This window comes from Xiphophorus hellerii, chromosome 5 (assembly GCF_003331165.1).
Source record: "Xiphophorus hellerii strain 12219 chromosome 5, Xiphophorus_hellerii-4.1, whole genome shotgun sequence".
NCBI lineage: Eukaryota > Metazoa > Chordata > Actinopteri > Cyprinodontiformes > Poeciliidae > Xiphophorus > Xiphophorus hellerii.
In genome coordinates, this window is record NC_045676.1 from 25,596,658 (window position 1) to 25,618,456 (window position 21,799).

Genomic DNA, 21,799 nt, shown 5'->3' on the forward strand with positions numbered 1-21,799 from the left:
ATGTTTGCCGTGCTTTATAGCGTTCAGCATTGGCAAATGAATTGGGATTCTTAAATGCAACCATTGGACATGAGTGACAAACACCAAAGCGGTGCGATATGGCTTATGAGACTAAGCAGTTTAATAAAGGCCATCGTTTATCATCTTAATCTAAATTACTTTGTCGTTGATTCATATCTGGCCTGGATATGTCTTTAAATCGCACACTTTCCACATAACGAGTGGGTCTGAATAACGCTTCTTTAATGTAGGGCGCAACATTAGGAGTTTAAAGTTCAGAGAAAATTATACATCTAAAGGAGAACTGAAAGAAGGGTACTAGAATGACTACAAGGAGCAATTACAGAGAAGCAGACAGAAAGAGAAGGTAGGAGGTCAATTTAAAATTACAGCTCATAGCATGCAATGATGAATTGTTACTTTTACACACTATGATAGTTGAGCACTTTTGTGATCATCTATTGATGAGAGTGCTTATTTTGAGCAATACTTTCTATTTTATCCATTGCGCTGAAAAGATTCACATTATAGCTTTGGTCCTGATTGCAGCAGCTCAACAAAGGTACACCTTTCTATCCCCTAGAGGGTTGAAAGTACATTTTGTAGTCTCCCACACATCTGAAATGTATCTAGGTATGTGCTTCTCCAATAGCACTAAATAGAGGAAAGAAAGATGCCACCTTCTACACACGGACCTTCACCTACACACAGACTTACTTTCAGGGAGGCACAGGAGAGATATTGAAGGGTTATAATGGGTGGAATCTACTTTCGCAGTTGCCAGCCTAGGGCCATGACAGAAAGGTGGAGCCGGCAGAGGAAGATCTTATTTAGCTGGAAATGGACAAAATGGTGATGCAGCACTTTGTATTCATCTCAGCGATTTCTGGCCTCCCTCGCTGCCCTTTCTGTCTGGGGCTGGCTAGTGTGTGTCATATACGGGCCGGGCGATATGGAAAAACAATTCTATCTCAATGAAATTTTTTTACATCAGCCAATATGGATGGAAATCATATAAAACAAGTTACTATTTTTGCTATAGTTTTACTATTAGGTGGGATTTTAAGATAATAGAAGGTTATTTTTTATTTTAGAGATTTACCTTTAAAAGTTTAACATGTCATTGAACATTATGCTACTGCTTTGGATAAATTAGAGGCTAATTTTAAACTAAAATCTTCCAGGATTACAGGACATTCTTTTCTTAACAGATAAATATGATGTATATGAAATATGATATTCATTTAGAATATTTCTTTTTAAGAATAACCAATAGAAAAGAAATGTAAGAAGACAAAAAAACCCTAACGCAATTGTTTACAACCTTTAAGAAAAAAACCCCCAAAGCTATAAAATAGACATTCAAACAATATACATTTAAAATCTTTATCCTCTTCAGCAACTTTCAAACACATAATTTAACTAATAAAATAGACATTGCCTTTGTTCTGAAAACCCCACCCAAAAATTTTGATTTGGGAATTCAGATACACTCACTTTCATCTGGGATTAAGTTTTACATTCTGCATGCTCCAGCTGGTGGCGCTGGTTCAGATAGTGAAACAGATTTGGGGTTTTCCCCGACTTTGTCAGAACATGCGCTCGACGTAAATTGCAGTCCACACTTTGTGTTTGTCCAGCCATAAACAGCCAAATACCAGCTCTTCTTGCCAACGATGTAATTAGTCTCCATATTGTCTTCCGACTCTCTTTCCCCTTCCGCCCAACTAATGTCCTACCTATTAGCTAAAGTAAGATACTACAGCTGCACAAACATTAGCCTTTAGCCTGTCTGGCTTCTACTATGCTTTCTGCGTCAAAGTAACTTTGCATGGCTCTATTCCAGCCATTATTCCAGGATGGAGAAACTCTTATTTTCATTCATTGCACATGCACACAAATTGTATTCCAACAACATCGTTTGTCACTTCTAATGCGTTGGAAAACACAGAGACTTAATAACAAAAGTTTAGTAATCCAGAGTTGTCATCACTGCTGCCAAGTGTTAACGTTTTTGGTACCAATGCATTGGGGTAGCACTACCGCAGTGGAAGAGAACTGTGCTTTTTACAATTTACGTTAAACTTTTCTTTTGTGTGAAATGTTTCCGTAGCTTAGAAAATCTCCACGCATCTCCCTCTTCCTGCCCTCTTTGTTTTGTTGTCATTTACTGTACATTCTTCTTTGTTGGTGGTAATCAGTGGAGTGCTTGCAGAAAATGGAAGTGATTCTGCCCTCAAATCAACCGGCTGTTCATTGAAGTTCAGAGAAACTGAAAAAAACTCGAAATCCACTGGTTGTTTTTGAGTGAGCTGTCCTCCATTCAAGTCTGTAATGTAAAAGCTGCACCATAAAGTTCAAAGCCCTCAAAAAATATTAAAACGGCTGTTTAATTTGCCGCCACTTAAATGCGTGTTGACACCATGATTTCTCCTGCTTGCCACATTAGAAATCAACATGAGCGTTAACAGGGGCTTTGGCCTTGATCTTTATACCTTGTAGTTTTGTCTTGACTACCTGAATCTTCATGTACTTTTAGATTATAGTTTTAAAGCTTCTTTTATGCTCAAATAAGATTAAATTGTTGAATCTTTAATGAAGTCTTCTCAGGCTTTTTCCTCTTTTCTCCTCATCTCGTTTTTAGAAAACTGTACTTTTTTTTCAATTAAGGTAAATTGACACAGGCATAAAGGTATTAGGAGTTTCTTCATTTTTAAAAACCTTCCAGATACTCCTTAGGCAGAGGCATTTAATGGGTAAAAGATGTTAATAGTATTTAGATAGACTCTTGTGCATCACCCCAGTTCAGCTCTAAATTGTAGACAGTGGTGAGTTTTTGTCTTCCGGCTGACCACAGCACAAAGAAAGGGGCTGCGTAAGCACTTCGTATACCTCCCCATGCATAGTGAGAGGAGGCAAGAGGAGGAAACAAAGTTCAGGACCGTGATTCTGAAGCAGGGACAGTAATATCTGGAGAGGTATATATCTAGAGAGGGACATTACAAAGTTGTGTGCTTGGTACCACCCAGGGACCAGTCTAATAAGTGGATCGGAATAATAAAAGCCTGCTACCTCTGCACACAGAGGTCCAATAAACTTCTGTGGTTGACCCTTCAGGGCATAACCAAAGCTCCTTGCAGACTTTAAACCGGAGCGTTTTAAGATGAACACTGTGTAAGCAATTTTGACTGTTTCTTTTCGCTCTGACAACTTCATATTAGAAAAAAGTAACTACTGCTTAACAGTTTTTGCATTCTTAATATGCCTTTGAAATAATAGATTTTAAAGCTGTGATTTCTGACAAGGCTGACAAGATATGGCTTTTTGTAGTTCTCTTTGACCCTTAGTAAATATATGTATGTTTGGATATAGTTAGTAGTTTTGTCATGAATTAATTTATTCATTCATTTGCTACAATGAATTAATACTTGGATGTTTGTGGGGTTAGTGCCATGTCTAGGGTAGGGATGAAATGGTAACCAGCTTGAAATGTTACAATGGTAAAATTATTTTGATTTGTTACATTGTTGGCCTGGTATTTTAAGATGTTAGTTTTTATGAAAACTCCCCTGATCTTTGTACTGATTGATAACGCTACTACTTTTAGTTAATGGCTCTGATGCACATGTCCATGTTATTACAAATAACTCTAATTGTTTAATGTTTTTTTTCTCCAGATTCCACATTTTCCTTTTTTTCTTTTTTCAAATTTTCTCTTTTCTACTTTAACCATATTTAATAGCCCAAAAAGTATGTAATTTGGTGTGAATAAAAAAAAGAACAACTCTATAGCTAGAGGTCAACATTTACTATTACTGGTTTTACAAGGTGTTATAGTGTTTACTCCTTGTTTTTTAAACAACAAAAACTAAGAATAGTGTTTTTGACACAAAAGAAAAACCCCTTTTCAAAATGGTTTGTCGCATAAAAAACCCATTAAAATTAAAAGCTGGTGCACATTTTGATAATGTTAAGGACCTTTGTTCTCTTTTATTTCTTCCATCTGTCACAGAAGTAATGACTCAGTGTTTTGGTGTTCAGCTTTCAATCCCCCCCACAGACCCTCATCAAGTGCTTTTTTTGGGAGAGATGTTTCTTTCCCTAGTTTTTTTTTCTTTCCCCTGGTGTCTTGTGGAAATATGCATGCTAGAGCTCAGGCTCTGGTGATTTTCTGTTTCATGGGTGAAAAGAGATGAATATTGTGCCCTTTCCTTTCTTTCCCTCTTGTCAATAAAACCCCGATTGTGGCTAAAAATAGCAGCGCTTCATACTGGGAAGCGTTTCACTCTTCTCCCAGTAAATTCAGGGGTGTTCTGTTTGGATCTCGCTCATTAACCGTATTTATCTGAATTATTGATGCATGGGTGTCAGGCCTGCTTTCGCTGTGACTGATGGCCTGTGCTTCCGCTTCGTTTTCTTCCGCTGCTATTCCTCCTCCTCTTGCCCTCCCCTTCCTATCATGTTTCTAACAAGTCTTTTGAGTGGCAACAATATTTTCATCTTTTTGCCTAACCAACCCATATTTTCCAGTGTCGTCTCTTTATTTGTTCCCCTTCTATCACTCCTTTCTATGCATCCTTGTTCCTCGCAGTTGAAAATATCAAGTACTCATTGCCATCAATCACACTTAGAAGCACCCTCAAAAATGATATTTAATTTAGTAGTTTACTCAGTCTACCCACTTCTACATGATTGATTAGTTGAAGTGGAATTGACCAAATAATCTGTTATTCAATCTGTTACCTGTCAGTTCTCACTAAACGCGATTCACATGCTATAAAATGTATTTTCATTTAATTCTTTTCTCATACAGCGGTAGCTACTGTTGTTTGGAGATTCTGGTACAGAACTTGACTGGTTTGAGTCTCACCGAAGAAACAGCGACGTCATTTCAATGGGTAACTTTTCATTGGAGCTGAGAAAAATAAAATATGGGATTCCGCAAGGTTCTGTTTTAGGCCGCTTCGTATTTATTGTCTATGTTCTCCCTCTAGCTCACATAACAAGTAATAAGATAAGTTAACCATAACTATGTAGACGATTCACAACTCCACATTTCAATGTCACCATATCACTATGAAGTGTTTTTTAATTGATTTTTAAAAGAATGATTACTGTAACAGTGTTTTTCCAGGTCTGTCTAAAAAGTCAGGTTGCTCATCCAGAATTAAAATTATTAAACAAAACAAAGCTGTTTGCACTAATTATATCTGCATCATCTAACAGCTGGATGCAAACATAACTAATTGTACGTTAGTTACGTACCATAAAATGGTGTTAGGTTATTTCTCTTAAGCAGCTAAATAGAGGCCTTCAGGCAGTTGACACTGTGATGCAGGTAGTTTCAGTACCAACTTGGCTACCAGTTGGGATAGAATTAACGCTAAATTGCTTTACTGCTACTTCTTTCAGGAAGGAGAAGAGGAAAAATGTGATTTTCATTAGAATACTGCAAACAGGTTACTTTGGATGCTCCGGTTGACAGCTCAAAGTCTGCATGTCATCATTCTGTACCCCCATATATATAGAAAACAGTGAAATTATATCAAGATGAAAGGACAAATTGGTACAGTGAATTTGGTAGAAAGAAATATACTGTTGAGTTTATCTGCATTATGTATTTTTAATCCACGAGGTTCATTGTAGCATTTCTTGTTGGTTAAAGTGCCCCCTATACAGTCATACTGCTTAGGAGCTATGGGAATATTGTATACGGTATAATGCTTTTTCAAAATATTTATTTGTCCAAAGGATGTCAAGAAAGCACTTCAAATTCCAGAGGAATATCAGGGAAGCAGGGAAAAGAGGCAGTAATGTTGATGGAGTTCAGCGTTTGACTGCAGTGATTATTGCTGCTGGAAAATTCATGGGAAGGTGAGACTGTTGAGAGGAAAAATATAGAAAAGGGCTCATCTCCCACCAACATATTACATTGAGATTTATGAGGAGCTACAATTTTGTGCATGAATGTCTTACTTTGAGGTTATTTATGACCCCCAAAATAAGTTATATTAGAGCCACTCACAGCTGCACACACACTAATGCTTTAATATAATGGGATGAACTGAGGCGGTTTAGCATAAAGCTGTAGTCAGGATAAATGCTGAATACCATCAGGTGTCATATCTGGTCCCCTTCATTCTCTGTTGCATTTTACTTTCACATTCAGATTTTTATTTGCTTTTTTACCTTTATACACTTATTTATTGGATTTTTTTTTTTTAAATCTGCATCGAGCACAACAAAGTATTTTAAAAGTCAATACTCGTAATTTTTGTTTTCCTTTCTTTTATAGAAGCTTAAAGCCCAGGTACTTTAGTCATACTTAACAATTTTTTAGTTATATTATTTTAGTTCTGTTCACTAAGAGAAAAGCATTATATAGATTAATTACACACAGAAATATAATTAAAAGTAGTTTTCTGTTAATTAGGATAATTTTCCAGATTTGAAATTGGAGTGTTGCATCAGACTATTAAACATTTTTAATACGGAAACGCAGGCTTACTGAAATGAATATTTAGAACCAAGTTAAAGGTAATTTTCCAAAAGGTACCTTTAATCTGGGTAGAGTGCCTTCTCCGGGTCAGGGGGGGTGTCCTGCCCCAAGTGGAGGAGTTTAAGTATCTCGGGATCTTGTTCACGAATGGGGGAAGAGGGGAGCGGGAGGTCGACAGGCGGATTGGTGCAGCGTCTGCCGTCAAGCGGGCGTTGTACCGGTCCGTCGTGGTGAAGAAAGAGCTGAGCCAAAAAGCGAAGCTCTCGATTTACCGGTCGATCTACGTTCCCACCCTCATCTATGGTCATGAGCTTTGGGTCATGACCGAAAGAACGAGATCGCGGATACAAGCGGCCGAAATGGGTTTCCTCCGTAGGGTGGCTGGGCTCTCCCTTAGAGATAGGGTGAGAAGCTCAGTCATCCGGGAGGGACTCAGAGTAGAGCCGCTGCTCCTTCACATCGAGAGGAGCCAGTTGAGGTGGCTCGGGCATCTGGTCAGGATGCCTCCTGGACGCCTCCCTGGTGAGGTGTTCCGAGCACGTCCCACCGGGAGGAGGCCCCGGGGAAGACCCAGGACACGCTGGAGGGACTATGTCTCTCGGCTGGCCTGGGAACGCCTCGGGATTCCCCCGGAAGAGCTAGAAGAAGTGGCCGGGGAGAGGGAAGTCTGGGCCTCCCTCCTGAAGCTGCTACCCCCGCGACCCGACCTCGGATAAGCGGAAGAAGATGGATGGATGGATGGATGGATACCTTTAATCTGACAAATGACCCTCGTAATTATTATTTTTTGAATATAATAGTAAATTCAAGGCAGTAAAACAATCGCGGCCAATCTGGTAAATCTTCAAAAAGCCAGAAAGAACAAGAGTGAGAGAGCGCCTGCAAAAGAGACGGAGAAAACAAACCTCTCTTTGGACTATGACTGATGGATGATATCTAATGAGCAGTTTGATTTATGTTGATTGTTGTAGCCATTAAATAAACTGTGCAACTAGTGGTCACTCCCTTTCCCAGCTGTTCATGTTATCAACCAGCCAATTAGTTTCACCAGCTTAGCTCAGAGCATGATCTTTATAGTGTATCTGGCTCACCATCTCCTGTGTGAGACTGATGCCAATTTGCTGCTTGGTGTAAGACACCTGGAGCTCACTAGGCTGTTAGAAATATTCTTAGAGTTCTACATTAAGATCAATTGGGGGAAAAAATGAGGAAAGCTTGAATATATAAATTTTCCAGCCAGTAAAAAGGAAAAAAATGGCACATCAGTTTATTTTGAAATTTACACAATATTTTAATCAAGTCAAAGTAAACATTATTTCCTATACAGAGACTTGATGGACCTTATCCCTGTGGGAGAAAAGACATTTTGAGCCACTGTCCTAATGTGACACCTTGCGTCTCACCAAAAACATAACATTTGGTTCGACCTGGGCATTCGAAGCTGCAAACCTGGCATTTGTTTACATGGTTGCTTAATTCTCTTATGGAAAAGAGGGGATTGAAGTGGGGGTGAATCATGTGAAGAAATCACAAAAAATCAGGGCTTATATCAAGTTTCACTCTTGATTTGTTCAAAGAAATTGCTTGGCACGCTGTTGAAATGAGAGAATAAGGAGCCACCGGAAAGTTACACACTCTCTCAAACCAGATGATTAGGAGGGCAGAGGCAGAGTGACAGCAAATTAGATCAATGAATATAGTTTAGTGAACCCCTCAAGGTAGAGAAAAAGTGACAAAATGCAATCAAAGTAAAAGAATAGGACGCCATAGGAGCTGAAGTTGCGGTCCCTAATCTTAACCACCATGCTGCTCTTCTTAGACAATGTACTTGTGCTTCTATGAATAGCAAAATTTCTTAAGGTAGCTAACAATAGGCACTTGAGCTGATAATGCTGGAATACGTTTTTCTACTAAAATGCAAGTGCTGAATGTAAAGTCAGGTATCCTCGTTATATTTTTTAAGTTTTTTCAAAAGCTGCTGGTCCTGATTATCTAATGGGTCTTCTGAGACTAACCGTGCTTACCTAAGCAGATGCACATAACATATCAGAATAGTTTATGAGGCTAATTAGGAACAGATTATGTGCCCAGTTATGAGGCACTAATGCTATTGTTAGTCTCTGAAGGCTAATGAGGTACAAGGCCAGTTACCTATACAGCTAGTATACTTGCATGTGCAATAAGCTGCTCACCATGACTTTAACTATTAGAAATAATTACTGCTGATATGTTGGTATACGCTGCATGTCCGGACGTTGCATTCGTTTTCACAAGAGAGAAAGCGAATGATGGCTTTACTTATTAAATGTTAGCAAGTACATCTGGGAATTGAGGAAGAGCAAAGACCACTGATCATATTTCCAGACATGTCTCAACTTCGTGACCTTTACAGCAGCGGCACCTTTCGCTTCAAAAACTTAAATCTTCTATATGCAGCAAAAATGGTCTAAGTTATTTTATGTCCCGTTCTGTTTTGTTGTCATTGGCTACTTTCTCACTATTTCAAGCAGCGTGTCTCTCACCTCCTATCTGCATGTGAATATTATCAAATTCTACATGGTAGAGGAAATAAAGGCTGGAATGCAGAGGAGGGCAGTTAATGATTGTGCTGAAATGTTGGCCTGACTTTTTTTCCCCCCATCCCATAGAGCTATAAAGAATATGCTCGCATTTGCAAGTAACTGCTGAGTGGCCTAAAAGAAAAACAATCCGCTACGTTTGACTCTCTTTATACCAGCATGTCGAGATAGTTTAGGCAAACTGTCTTCAATGCTCGCACAGACCCTTTTTTATCTGTTGGCAAATAATTGTCATCTTAACATCTGAATGAACATCCCGGTCATAAAGCGGGCGATTCTGCAGAGGAAGCGACTCTTTAAAAAAGCTTTGCTTCTGAGTCAGGGGAAGCTGCTAGTGTGATGCCAATGAAGAAGTTTTGCTTAAACATAAAGTAGATAGAAATCAGTTAGATACTAATGTGTTTCTCTAGAGAGCCCAGTCATTGTTATCTTGTCAGGACTTACCCAATTTAACTTAAGTGCTAAATGTTTACATTTTGCAAAGCCTAACCCTTGCCATTGATGTAACACCTTTGTATAAAAAACTTGCTACATCAAGTTTTTTCTACCAGAGCAGAAAAGTAACATTATGTTGAGAGGGAAAGTAGGTTCTATTTAAACTGATTAAAACCCATTAAATCTTAATATTTCACATCAAGGACATCTCACGGTGTATATTTTGTTTGGTACTTTTCTCTTACATGCCTCGCCATTAGATATAATCTTTGTGGTCTAGTTTTATAAAGGTTGTAGATTTGGAACAATGCAAGTCCCAAAATGTTTTGAATGGTGCTGAAGTACCAAGAGCAATTATTACCACAGATTAATAACATATTTTTCTAAAATATAGCATGTTCCATGACAGGCCTGAAGCTAAACAAGGATAAAGTAGAGAAGTTCTTCTTCTTCTATAATAATAAGCTGCTAATGTAAGTATTTATTGTGTTTTTTGTAAGATCTTTGACCTGAGTATGCAACGTTTTTTATTGTTGACTTATTGTGTAATAAATGTTTTGTTAAAAATCAAAAAAATAATCTTCTTCTTCTTCTGTAACTTTAAGGCTTCTTCATTCAGTAACAGCTTCCGCACCATAGAGTGTTACATAAACTGGTAGTGGCTAGATTTAATGTGCATACAGTTAATTAGAAACCTGTTTTTTTGTTGTTGTTTTGTTGTTATTTTTATTTTTTTTAGTTTCTGACCTGCCCAACCACTGGTCAGCACTGGTCACCTGATTTCTTTATACGTCAATATATTCACTGGTACTCAACATGCCTTTTCTGCTCTGAATTACGTTTAAATTTAATGCCAGTGTTACGGGGACTGAAAAAAAGAGAATCATTTAAAATATCATGACCTCTGTCATCTCAAAGAACTCTGTGAGAACAATAAACAGTGACTGAATTCTTCTCAAATTTTCAAGAATTACAGCTAAAAATCTAACAGGGGAGCATGTAAATATGACACTGAAGTTAGCCAGGACTCACTTGAGCTTCTCATGGCCTATATTACTTTTTTTTTTCTCATGACTGTTTTCCTTTTGAGTATGTAAATTTGACCATTTAGTGTGTTTTAAATTTTTCCTGTGCCCACAGCTAGTGTTTTTCCCCATTGGACTTTCTGCACTTTTATAACAAGGGTCAGATGGTAATGTTGTTCTTCATTCACTGTAAAGCCGTTTAAATACTCCCACTCCTTCCCATGTCTGCACAGAGAGCAGTTTGAAGCGTCTCTCATTCTTCAGTATTCCCCGCTACCCCTAATTTCACGTATGAGGCACTATGAACACCGTCGGAGGATAGAGCACATTTTAGAGCTTTACCTGAATCTCCCGCCCACCCAAACAATTATCGTTGTTCAAACCTGCACACAGAAATGTCTAAACCACTAAATGTAGACAGATGACAGCTCTTTCCTTGAAATGAAAAGAATTGGTGTGTAAATACCAAGTGTTAGAACTCAAGTGCTCAAATTGAATTGTGTCTGGAGTTCTGTATCCATGTTGATCAAGTTGATTTGGTTTCAGTTCTTTATTTTTTCTTTGGTAGTTAAATATGATAAACTAAAGAAGAGTATGGAACGCTCCAATATGACTGTAAATAGAAAACGCATGAGGAAAACCCAAAAACTCAAGTTCTGTATGGATAATACATACAAACCAGAACCGGAGGACTTGTCACAATCATCAGTGTGCTGTTTGGGACCATGATCCTTTTTTAGTCAATGTTGGAGAAAGAAAGTTTGTTGAATTAAAATTAAAATTGGCATTTTTGAACAGGGACCAGGTATGTAGCTGCTGGGGCTGGGCAAAATCACACAACATCGATAATTATTAATTGACTGACTTTTTCTTTTATCTACACTTTTCTTTGTAATGCTCTATTCATTTTGTCCCTTAACTCCATCTTGCCCTTTTATTTTTAAGCCTTTATGAAGGATGGTGGCGAAAGCATGTCCTCTGCCTACATTCCCCAGAATGCCATGCTGTTCTAGATTAAAGTTCAGAGAAATGATCACCATTCTATTGGACACATTTTCTATCCTGTATTGTGATGGCTATCATTAGTGTTTTATCGCCCAGCCCTAGTACCTGACTCCATGCTGGATTTAATTATTCCACTGAAATGGGATTACTCGAATGGACTGTAACTGGAATGAAGAAAAACTAAACTTCAGTACAAATTCAGCTTGTAGAGTATTGTAGTGACGCGGACCTTGCCAAAGCCATACTAACTGCTTCAGGAATCTCTACAGCAGTAGACGTGTGACTAGGCCTGACACAATAAATCAATTAACCGCATGATAAATTAAAATGATATCAATAATGATCTCATAATTTCCAGGTGCATGACTTATCGTTTTTTTCTTTTTTCTCTCTTTCTTTCTACCAAAATTGGTCTTACTTTGGTTTGACTCTTTGGTCTCAACTATCTCTTTTTTGGAAGGACAATTTTGTTTATAGATTCTTCATGATTAATTTTATTTATCTTTTCTGTTGTTTTGTTTATTTATTTTGGATATTTAAAATGTCTTCCAGTTTCAGTGTTAAATGTTCATTAGAAATTAAAGTTTATTGATCTTTGAGAATGTATTCTAGCATTACCATGCCGTCACCATTTTATTACTCAAAAATGGTCTTGACACAATATCCTTGTTTATCGCGATAACTTCTGGGGCAATTTATCGTCTATCAAAATTTGTAATCGTGACAGGCCTATGTGGGACTGAACTCTTTATCAAAGCATCACATTTAAATGCAGCGCAAATAAATGTGAGACTTCCTTTAAATCTCGACTAAAATCCCACCTGTTTAGGATTATATTTGAAATGTAATCAATTACAAATTTATTGATGGAACTTGACTTAATGTCGTGTTTTGATTGTTGATTCTATGTTGCTTTGTGTTTCTGTGTTTGATATGTTGTAAAGCACTTTGAAATGCCTTGCTGCTGAAATGTCCCATACAAATAAAATTTGATTTGATTTGATTTTGAAATAATACCAGTCGGGTATAGCTAATTGGCTAATTTTCAGTTAATTTAGTCTATATTCAATAAAAAAAAAAAAAATCTGTTTCTTATGTCCCTATATTCACCATTGAATTAAAAAAAAGTTATTTTGTCTATAGCTGTAACTGCTCCAAAACGTCACCAAACTGTGACTTTAAGACTGAGCTTTTTGTTTACCATCCCACCTCTCATACTGTGGCAAATAACAATAAAAACACTTTCGAACAACATGTTGCACCACAGCTGCAGGGAGATGAAGGGGTTTTCATATTTGCTTTGTGTTTCCTTTTCAAATTTGGGAGAAGACCTTTCTTGCTCTGGGCTCCATTTATGTGTTTGTCGATTATTTGACTCGGTAGTTTCCAGCCTTGTTCCAAAAGCATTTTTCTTTGCTTCTTTTGGTACTCTGCAGTTTGGAGTGCTTGAAATGCTTTTATTATATATTAGTTTGTGCACAGATTTGTAGTGTTTTCTGAAGTGAAGTGCATTTTTATTTTTTCAATGTGTAAAGAACCCAGTATTAAATTACTCTTATTATACCGTTTAGCCTTGTGTGTGAAATAGGCCTGTATTTGTAACCTCTTATGACTCTGAGTAGGCTTTTCAATGACCTGACACATAAAAATATTTTCCATTAAAATGTAATCATTTCAATTTATATCTTTGCCAGTTGCATGATGAAAACACCTGACCAGTGAGTAGGTTAAGTCATCACATTGAAGCATAGCAGTTTCTTGCCCCTTTAAAATAAATATGCATTTTCTGTGCCTCTCTCCTATTGACAGTTTGCCATTTTACTTACTAGCAGTCACAAAATTATTTAAATAATTTTAGGTAAAATGCAAATGATCGCCTGTCTTTTTTTTTTTTAAATTGCCATCAGCTGTATCTTCAGGTGGATTGAAGCAATAGATGTCTAAGCACAAAATTATTCTACACAGATGAAATTCTAAAAATGGTGACAGGCACCATTCAAATCTTGAATGTCTTAACATGATAAAGGGGATGATGAACCCACCCACGCAAAGTCATTTCAGAAAATTAAATTTATAAGTTAGATTGACGACAGACTCCCTATTACTACAAGCAAAAAGAGAAAAACCTGGTCAGGTGCCTTGAAGAGACGGAATGACAGATTTCAAATGCCAGGTTCTTTTCCTGGGATTTTTAGAGTAAAGTGGTTATCTGTAAGCAAGACAAATTTCAGATAGTCTGCAAAGAATCACAGAGAGAGATGACTGCTCGCACTAATGGGCAAAATATATGAAAAGAAAAAAATCACCGGAGAAAGACATTTGGAAAGACGTGGAGGGAAAAAAAGCATTTATTTCCAATAATTGTTATTTGGCAGTTAAGCTGACAAATCCGCTCCCGTAGTCCCTTAAGTGACAACTCTTGATATTTCTGGGAATCGCAGATTATGAGCTGACAAATGCATACTTTGCAACATGATACCTTGTTGGTTTGATTGACTGCAGGTGTGAGAGGGAAATAATACACTGCCACTGACTTGCAGTGGACTCACACACTGTGTGTTTAAATGTTGCATGGTCCTGTTTATATTTCTCTAAATTGACTTTTTCTTTAATGCTTTTTTCTAAGTGTGGGGGATCTAAATGTATCCACATTATTTCACCACCAGTGTGTGAATATGTAAAACATAGAAACACACCAAAGCAAAATGTAACCAATTAATTAATTCTGCATTGCCAGAAAAGCAATATCCTTCTTATGGATTGTTGTACATAAACATAATAAGACTGACAAATCTTACATACCAGCAGGAGGTCACTTAAGGTTATTTTGGTCTAATCAGAATTTTATATTTAATCAGGACGGCCATTTCAAGCCAAATAAAATGAATCAAAGTCTGATTATTTGTCGATTATCCCCACCACAAAGCATTCACTAGTCATTACTTGCTTTTTTTTTTTTTTTTGCATTCACAGACCTCCAGTTTGCTTCCCTGTTTGAGATAAATAACCCGAACATTGTTTCTTCTTTTTCTATCTGAAACAGTTGAGAAAACTTGAGATTACTACTGGACCCATAGGAGGAAGATGGGGAAAAAAAAGTACACAGATAATGTGTGTGGAAAAAACCTTTTATGATTATGACTGTCTGAGCTGTTTTACTCCTTTTTCGCTGTTTTTGGTTTTTGTACATATATTTTCTACTTTTATCTGCATTTGTTTTTCTTTTAACTTGTTCCTGAGTTCCTCATATTATTGCCTCCTCTATCCCATAACCTTGTTTTCTGTTTGTCTTTTTTATCCATATGCATCTATCTAAACTTCATATTTTTTCTCAGTCACCTGTTTCCCCTCAAGGTGACTAAGAAAATTGTAAGAAGTCATAAAAATGCCATCCAATTGAATGCAACTTTTTTAATGTTTTTATTTGTTGTGCCCTTTTGCGCTTCCTTAGGTGTGTGTCCGTGGGTGGGCTTGGAGGGTGTGGGTGTGTGTGTGTGTGGGAGTGAATGTATGCGTGTACATGTTTTTGGTTTAACACAATATGGAAAAAGTCCTGACATCATTATAAGGATGGTATGTAACAGAATTGACTCATTTTCTTTCCGTTATATATTTTTTTCCTTCTATTTTACTGTGTGTTTATCTGCCTTCTGGCCTTTTCTGCATTTTTGTGTGAGACAAGTCTTTGTTCCTTGTTAAATGAAGCCAATTTCTCATAATTCCCTCTTTTAGAGATGGGATTGGAGGAAACTATATAGGGGGCTGACGGCCAAAGTCAAGACCCATTCATTTACAATAGACGTGTTAAAATCTCCCAGAGGAAAAGATTGCTTGGAGGACAAATGCTATTGTATTATTATTATTTAGAAGGCTTGCAGATCAAATACCTGGCTGGTTGTCCTCATCCATTATCTAAAAGTCACCCCATGGGAAGCTTTTATTGTTATATGGAAAGCTTTATGAAGCTGTGTTTATGGTGCGACGTGCACTTGGAAACTCAGAAAAGTCTTGGCGTGCTATTTCAATAAAATTTTATTGACATCTTCATTTGTTGTGAGCAGGATTTTCTCAGAATTTACGCCCGTATTCATATGGAGTGGACGCCTATTTATTAATATTTTGAAGTGGTTCATGTCTGACTCTGGCTTTCTGCTGCAACAGTCCTAAGATCAGAGCAATTCATCAGTACTTCATTAAGCGTCAGATATTTTTGACGAAAACTGTCCAAATTGTTATACAAGTGGAAAAACATTTTCCATCGCGAGACAGTCAGCAGTGTGACTTTATTATCGGTGTCTTTTCAGTGGGACTTCATCCTGCAACGTTTGTTACTATAGGGGAAACAGATATGATGTAGGCATCTTGAGATAAAGGTGCATTTAAATTAATAATAGTGTTGAAAACTGATGATTTATGAAGCTGATGGAATGTCTGGAAGCTTTGCTTTAGCTGCTTAAACTATGTTTTGTCTTCTCCATGTGAGCATAGGTGCTACATTCATCTTTTCAAACAGTAAATGTAGGGCTGCAGCTAATTATTGTTTTAGTTATTGATTAATCTATTGATTATTCTGATGATTAGCCATGTACAAAAAAATTGGCATCTTCTGCAGATTTTTTATGTAAGCCTTTTTTAATTTTTTTTTTTTTTTACAATTTTAGAAATGCAATAATAGATGGAAATAAGCATATAAAAAAATTTTAAGTAAGAAAATCAACATTTTATTGCCTAGAATACAATAACGTCGCATTCTTTTGTTGAATGTTTGATCATTTGTAACAAATGTTGCATCCATGACTAAAAAAAATAAACTTCTAACATCAACATGTGAAAAGTGTAGCCCAGTCTAGGACTGATTATTCTTTGGAATAACTGATTAATAAATGTATAGCAAAGGGTGGTTAATAGGAGATTTTTTGTTATTGTGGGTTTTTTGGGGGGGGGTTTTAAATGTATTTTATCTTATTTTTTTTCCCAAAATTGAAACTAAGTGAAGCTAAAACTGTGCCACTTAAGGAATTTTAGGTAGAACATATTTAGTTTTTTTTAAATTTATTTAGTTGATAAATAATTTGGTTGACAATTATCTCAATAATCAATTCATCACTATTAATCTGATTAATCATATCAGTCCTAATTAAATCCAACAGTTTTCACTTGGTGCAGTTTTGCTGTGTATGTAGCTGTTATAGTTTGTGGTAGTACTTTTGTAATGCTTTTGATTGGTTTAAATGATTTTCTTTCCTTTGAAAGGAAGTGGAATCTTTGAGAACATGCAAACGGTGCAGAAAGTCACATCGCAGCACGGAGATTTCGTATAAAGTTGCTACTTGATATTTCCCATCATGCAGTGCATCTTGTCTCCATTCATTCCAGCGTACACCCAGTAAGAGCCTTGGCTTCTTAGAAGTGTTGACACCACGTCTCAGTTGATCTATTGCTGTCCATAAAGCAGCGGACGATCGAGCCACACGTTACTCTGACCTCCTGTGCATAATAATGTTCGCAGCAACAAACGCAGAATCCTTTGTCTTCCAGCTTTCTCCTTATTGTTGCCACTCTGACACAGCCGCTGCTTTTTCTGACTCAAATCTGCGTGATCTTTGTGCTTTTTAGTTTGACTTAATTCTGCCTTTTCACATGGGAAAACAAAGTATATTCACTAATCTTTACGAGTTACTACAGTAAATCATTATACGTTATTGTTAATGTTTCTGTTTCCAGCTTTGAGAATCAAATAAAGAGCAACAGTGAGGGAAAAAAAAAACATGTTTATGGCCGGCACAGTGACTTTATGATTGTGTAACAGAATGGCTGATGAAATGGCTGTCCTCTGTCATGCCCTCCATAACCTCCTGCTGTGTACTCATCAGTGCAAAAATCAGTTGCCTTACACTTAATGTGTCATCTTCCTCCTGGCTGTGATTTTTCTTTCTTTCCAATTTACTCTTCTCGCTCTGCTTGTGTCTGTCCCATCCTTTTTTCTTTTTTTTTTTTGTCTTGTATCGTTTTTTTTCCCACCTTCTTGTAGACTTGATTGATCATAGTCTTACTGTTGTTGCTTTAAATACTCTGCATCTCACAGTGTTTGTTGGGTTTTTTTTGTACAGTTTTGTTAAATGTACTATCTAAACCATGTTTTTGTGTTTTGACATAAATGTTAGTGTTTAGCGCTTCCTCACTTAAAATTGATCAAAATATGAGAAATGTTTCTAAAAAAATGACTAGAAAATGACTTGGTATTATTGATTTTTATAAGAAATGACCGCAGGTAAGAGAGAAATGAATCCAAGAAAGAACAACAAATAGGGAATTGTCAAGAAATTGCAACCATGGTTAAGTGCTATTTATGCTTTTTGCCTCCTGACGATGTACCTATAATGTGTGTGTGTGATGTAAGGAGAGGTTATGACATACTTAGAGTGGCTAACAGAGAATTGGAGAGATAATGCAGGGTATCTGCAGAGCATTTGCGCATCTTCCTCACTCAGCGTCGCTCCCACACAGACATAAAAACACACCAAACACACACCGGCAGAAGACGTGATTCATTTTAATGCCCTTTGTGCTCAGCGGGGTAGAAAATAAATGTTTTTTAATGGTTCTAGACTGTCAGTGCGTATGTAGCTCATACGTTTGAGGGCTGGATAAGGCAAAGAGCAGTCGTGGTGGTGCGAAGGAGCTGGTTTATCTCAAGGTATTTCTCTGTCCAGAACTGTCTTCGTTTTGTTGTAAATACTTTGCAAGTTTTATTAAAAAAACTAATTTATTTAATTTGAAGTGGACTAATAAAAGGGATCAGGATAATTGGGAGTGGGAGATTCTGTTTTAAATTGTAACATTGGCCACACAAATGTATTAATTTACATAGACATGTTACATAGTTATACAGATTCCTAAAAGAACCAAGTAAGTAACTTTAATTTAAATGTTTCTACTTTCTTTTCCTCTCCAGTTAATGAACTCTGTTAGTAATTTGTGACTGCCCAAGGTCTGACCAGACACAAGTAAGCATATGTTGAGTTGAACTTGTATCACGAGGCGCTGACGCTACGCTATCGAGCCTTGAAGGACACAGCTAATCTCCAGCTGTTTGGCGTGCACAAGCACATTAATGGCTGCGGCTGTGGACTCCTCTTCAAAACTTACAAGTACACCGAAGTTCATTAGCTAAACATTTTTCTCTTAATTTTGCAAGGTCAAGTCCTCCCATGTGGGAGTCCAGATGCATTTGTTTGTAACTCGTTATACGACCGAGCTACGGCGATCTCTAAGATAACCTTCCAGCATCCCAAAAATGTTGTTTATTAGACCCAGAAGGTAAATAAACAGCTCATGTCAAGTCAATTGATGTAAGTTTCTTTGAAATGGTTCACGGGCAAATTGTACTTTATTTTCATGTTATGGGCAAAAATAATTGCACAGTTTATTTTTTGTTTTGTTTTTCCCAAAAAATTATTAGCAGTTTAGTTGTGAGACACTTGGACGCATTGTTCAAATCTAATTAAAATAAAAAATACAAACATAAACCAACAGAGTGCCCCCTCAAGGAATCTTGAAAATGCAACCCATCACAAACTTCACACATAGAGCTTCTTTTTAATTTAGGCTTTATTTAGACGTTTTCTTCTTTTTCAAAAGAATCTGTTACTAATTCTTGTATGTATATCTGCATTACAGCCATATTCTGTTGTAGAAGAGTTTGTTGCTGGCAAATCAGTCATTGAAAAGTGAACGCATAGGCTCTTTTGTGAAAACAACTGAAACAATTTGGTCAAAGTTAATTGGCAACAGATATAATGTAGTGAACTAACATCATGCAACATTATGGACCAATGATGTGAAATATGATAACTGCAACACTCTCACTGCAAACACAAAATCTGACCAAGTATGTTTTGTCTAGTCTCTAGCACAAATATCTTAGTACACTAAAATTAAGATCGAACTAACTTAAAAAGTATCTCACCAGCAGTATGCTTTAAGTTTAAGCAAATAATTCCTTGATATTGATGAAAAACTACTAGTTCTATTGGCAGATTATTTCACTTGAAACATGAGGAAATTGTCTTGCTATAAATAAATAAATGTATCTGCCAATGGAAGTAGTACTTTTTATCAATATTAAGGAATTATTTACTTCAAAACAAGCTCCTATATTTTGCTGAAAAGACACTTGCAAGTAAGTTTTGTCTCATTTTAAGTGTAATAAGATTACATTAGAAACTAGAGAAAAAATACTTACGATTTGGTGTTTTTGCTGTGCTCTAAGGTGGTGTTCTCCCTTTGGCAAACCGTTTAATAATAATCAGCTCCCAAGTTTGTTTTCTGTCTATGACTCTAAAATGGATACAGGCATCCACTTTAATCTTCATGGCACACGAGGATAAACCTTTCCCCTCCACTGACTTTTCCTTTTTAAGCTTGTATTTCAGAAATATGGCTACGTTTTATTTACAGTGCGCAAAATTGTTTTGCTGGACATTTAACATAATTTGGATCTTTTTTCTTTTGAGGTTTTCTTTTTACTCTTTTTCTCTTTGTGAGAAAGTGTTTGAGAAGCATAAGTGAGACAGGCCATGATTACAGACTGTAGTTCAGAGCTGGCAGCTCTCCCTTTAGGGCAGAAGGCACGAAGGCTAAAACAAGATGGATAAATTAAAGGCAAAGAAGCAAAAAAACAAACAAAACAATAAACCTACAGTGGACATGGACCCTATGTAGTTGCTCCTCCTTTAGAGATGACTATCATGTTATCTCAAATGACCCCCCAAAAACACATTATGCTTGTTTTCATTACTCCTGTTTACTGCCTCACTTTCTTCCTTATCCTCCTCCAGATTTTTAGCTCATCTTTGTTGATCTTGTCTCCAGGCAGTTTACTGGAGAGATTCAGTGTACGCTTCACTTCTGCAACTCTAAGGCCTGTTGTTGATCTGTGTGAAAGTAGGAGTGTTCGATTAGCAGTCGAATGGAGGGGCGCTGCTGAATTATTTAACTACTGTCTGCTTGAACCAATACTTAAAAACCTGTGTTCAAACCCCCCCCCCCCCAAAAAAACCAGGGGTACTTATGTTTTATGTGATGGAACAAACTTCCAAAAAGGGTTCATATTTTTTTCCTTATTAGGCGATTGCAGATTTAGACTTTTATCGGTGTGCTAGCTGATAACGGCTGACTAAGGGAGCAGTGAAGCTAGTCATGCAAGTCTTTGCACTGACACATGTCACAGTATGCCAAACATTATAAGATAGGAAGTCTTTAATTAGAAATGCATGAGCTCAGATATGCAGCTCATTCTCATTCAAAACCATTGATTGCGTTGTGCGTGAAACCAAACGTGCGCCTCTTGTTTCCAGAGGTTCTCAAGGTACAGTTTGATCAGCAGAGGTTGGAAAAACAAGCATTTCATCTCGAGTCTAACTATTTCATCACTCTTCAGCCCAGAGCTGCGGCGGCGGCGTGGGGAAGATCACGTTGGCAAGTATCTGAGTGAGCTCCTCGAGAACCAACACTGGCTGCATCATAAAGACTTACAGATGTAAACAGTATAAGGACACTGAACCCAAGCAAAATTACATAAATCCATCTCTCCGAAAGTATTTCATCTCCCAAATCTGTAGCATGAGTCTTTGTGTACATGTTTGCTGTAAGTTGTTTATCCGCAGAGTTGCGCTCCAGCTCTGATGTCGAGCTCTTTTCCCAGCCAGATGGCGTTTTTTATTCAGTAGCCCTGAGTATTTCTCAAGCCTCTCATGTTTCTTCTTGATGTTGCTGTCTTTTGGGAGTGCAACATAAATACTATCACCACGGAGTACTTTCTCCTCTATGCCAGAAGTTAAAAACTTTAATATTGTGCAATCTGTGACATTCTAGGAGTATTTCTAGAGTTTTATCAAACTACACATCACTCTATTTCTAAAGTCCTTCCACTTTTCCCTGTAGCTCAAACAATAGACTATAAAATGCTTCAGTTACTTCACAAATACCTTGAACTACTTTCTACCAAAACACATTAAAGATCTGTTGTTGTATATTCTTTCAGATTCTCAGGTATTCTGGTTCTGTTCTGAACCAAACATGGAAAAGCAACATTCAGCCTCTATGCTCCTCTAATCTGGAACGAACTTTCAAAAAACTGCAAAGCTGCCAAAACACTGAGTTCCTTAAAAACAAGGATAAAAATCGAACTGTTTATAGTTACGTTAGAGCTAAAATAAATGGAACATTGGAACGCCAGTGATCAATGAGGATTG

At 37.1% G+C, this 21,799-nt stretch overlaps 1 protein-coding gene across 1 annotated transcript in view; it reads left to right on the plus strand.

Annotated features, from left to right (window-relative positions):
- The window catches only part of tusc3 (tumor suppressor candidate 3), a 66,173-nt gene that overhangs the window by 3,515 nt on the left and 40,859 nt on the right, over positions 1-21,799 (plus strand). The window lies entirely within an intron of this gene.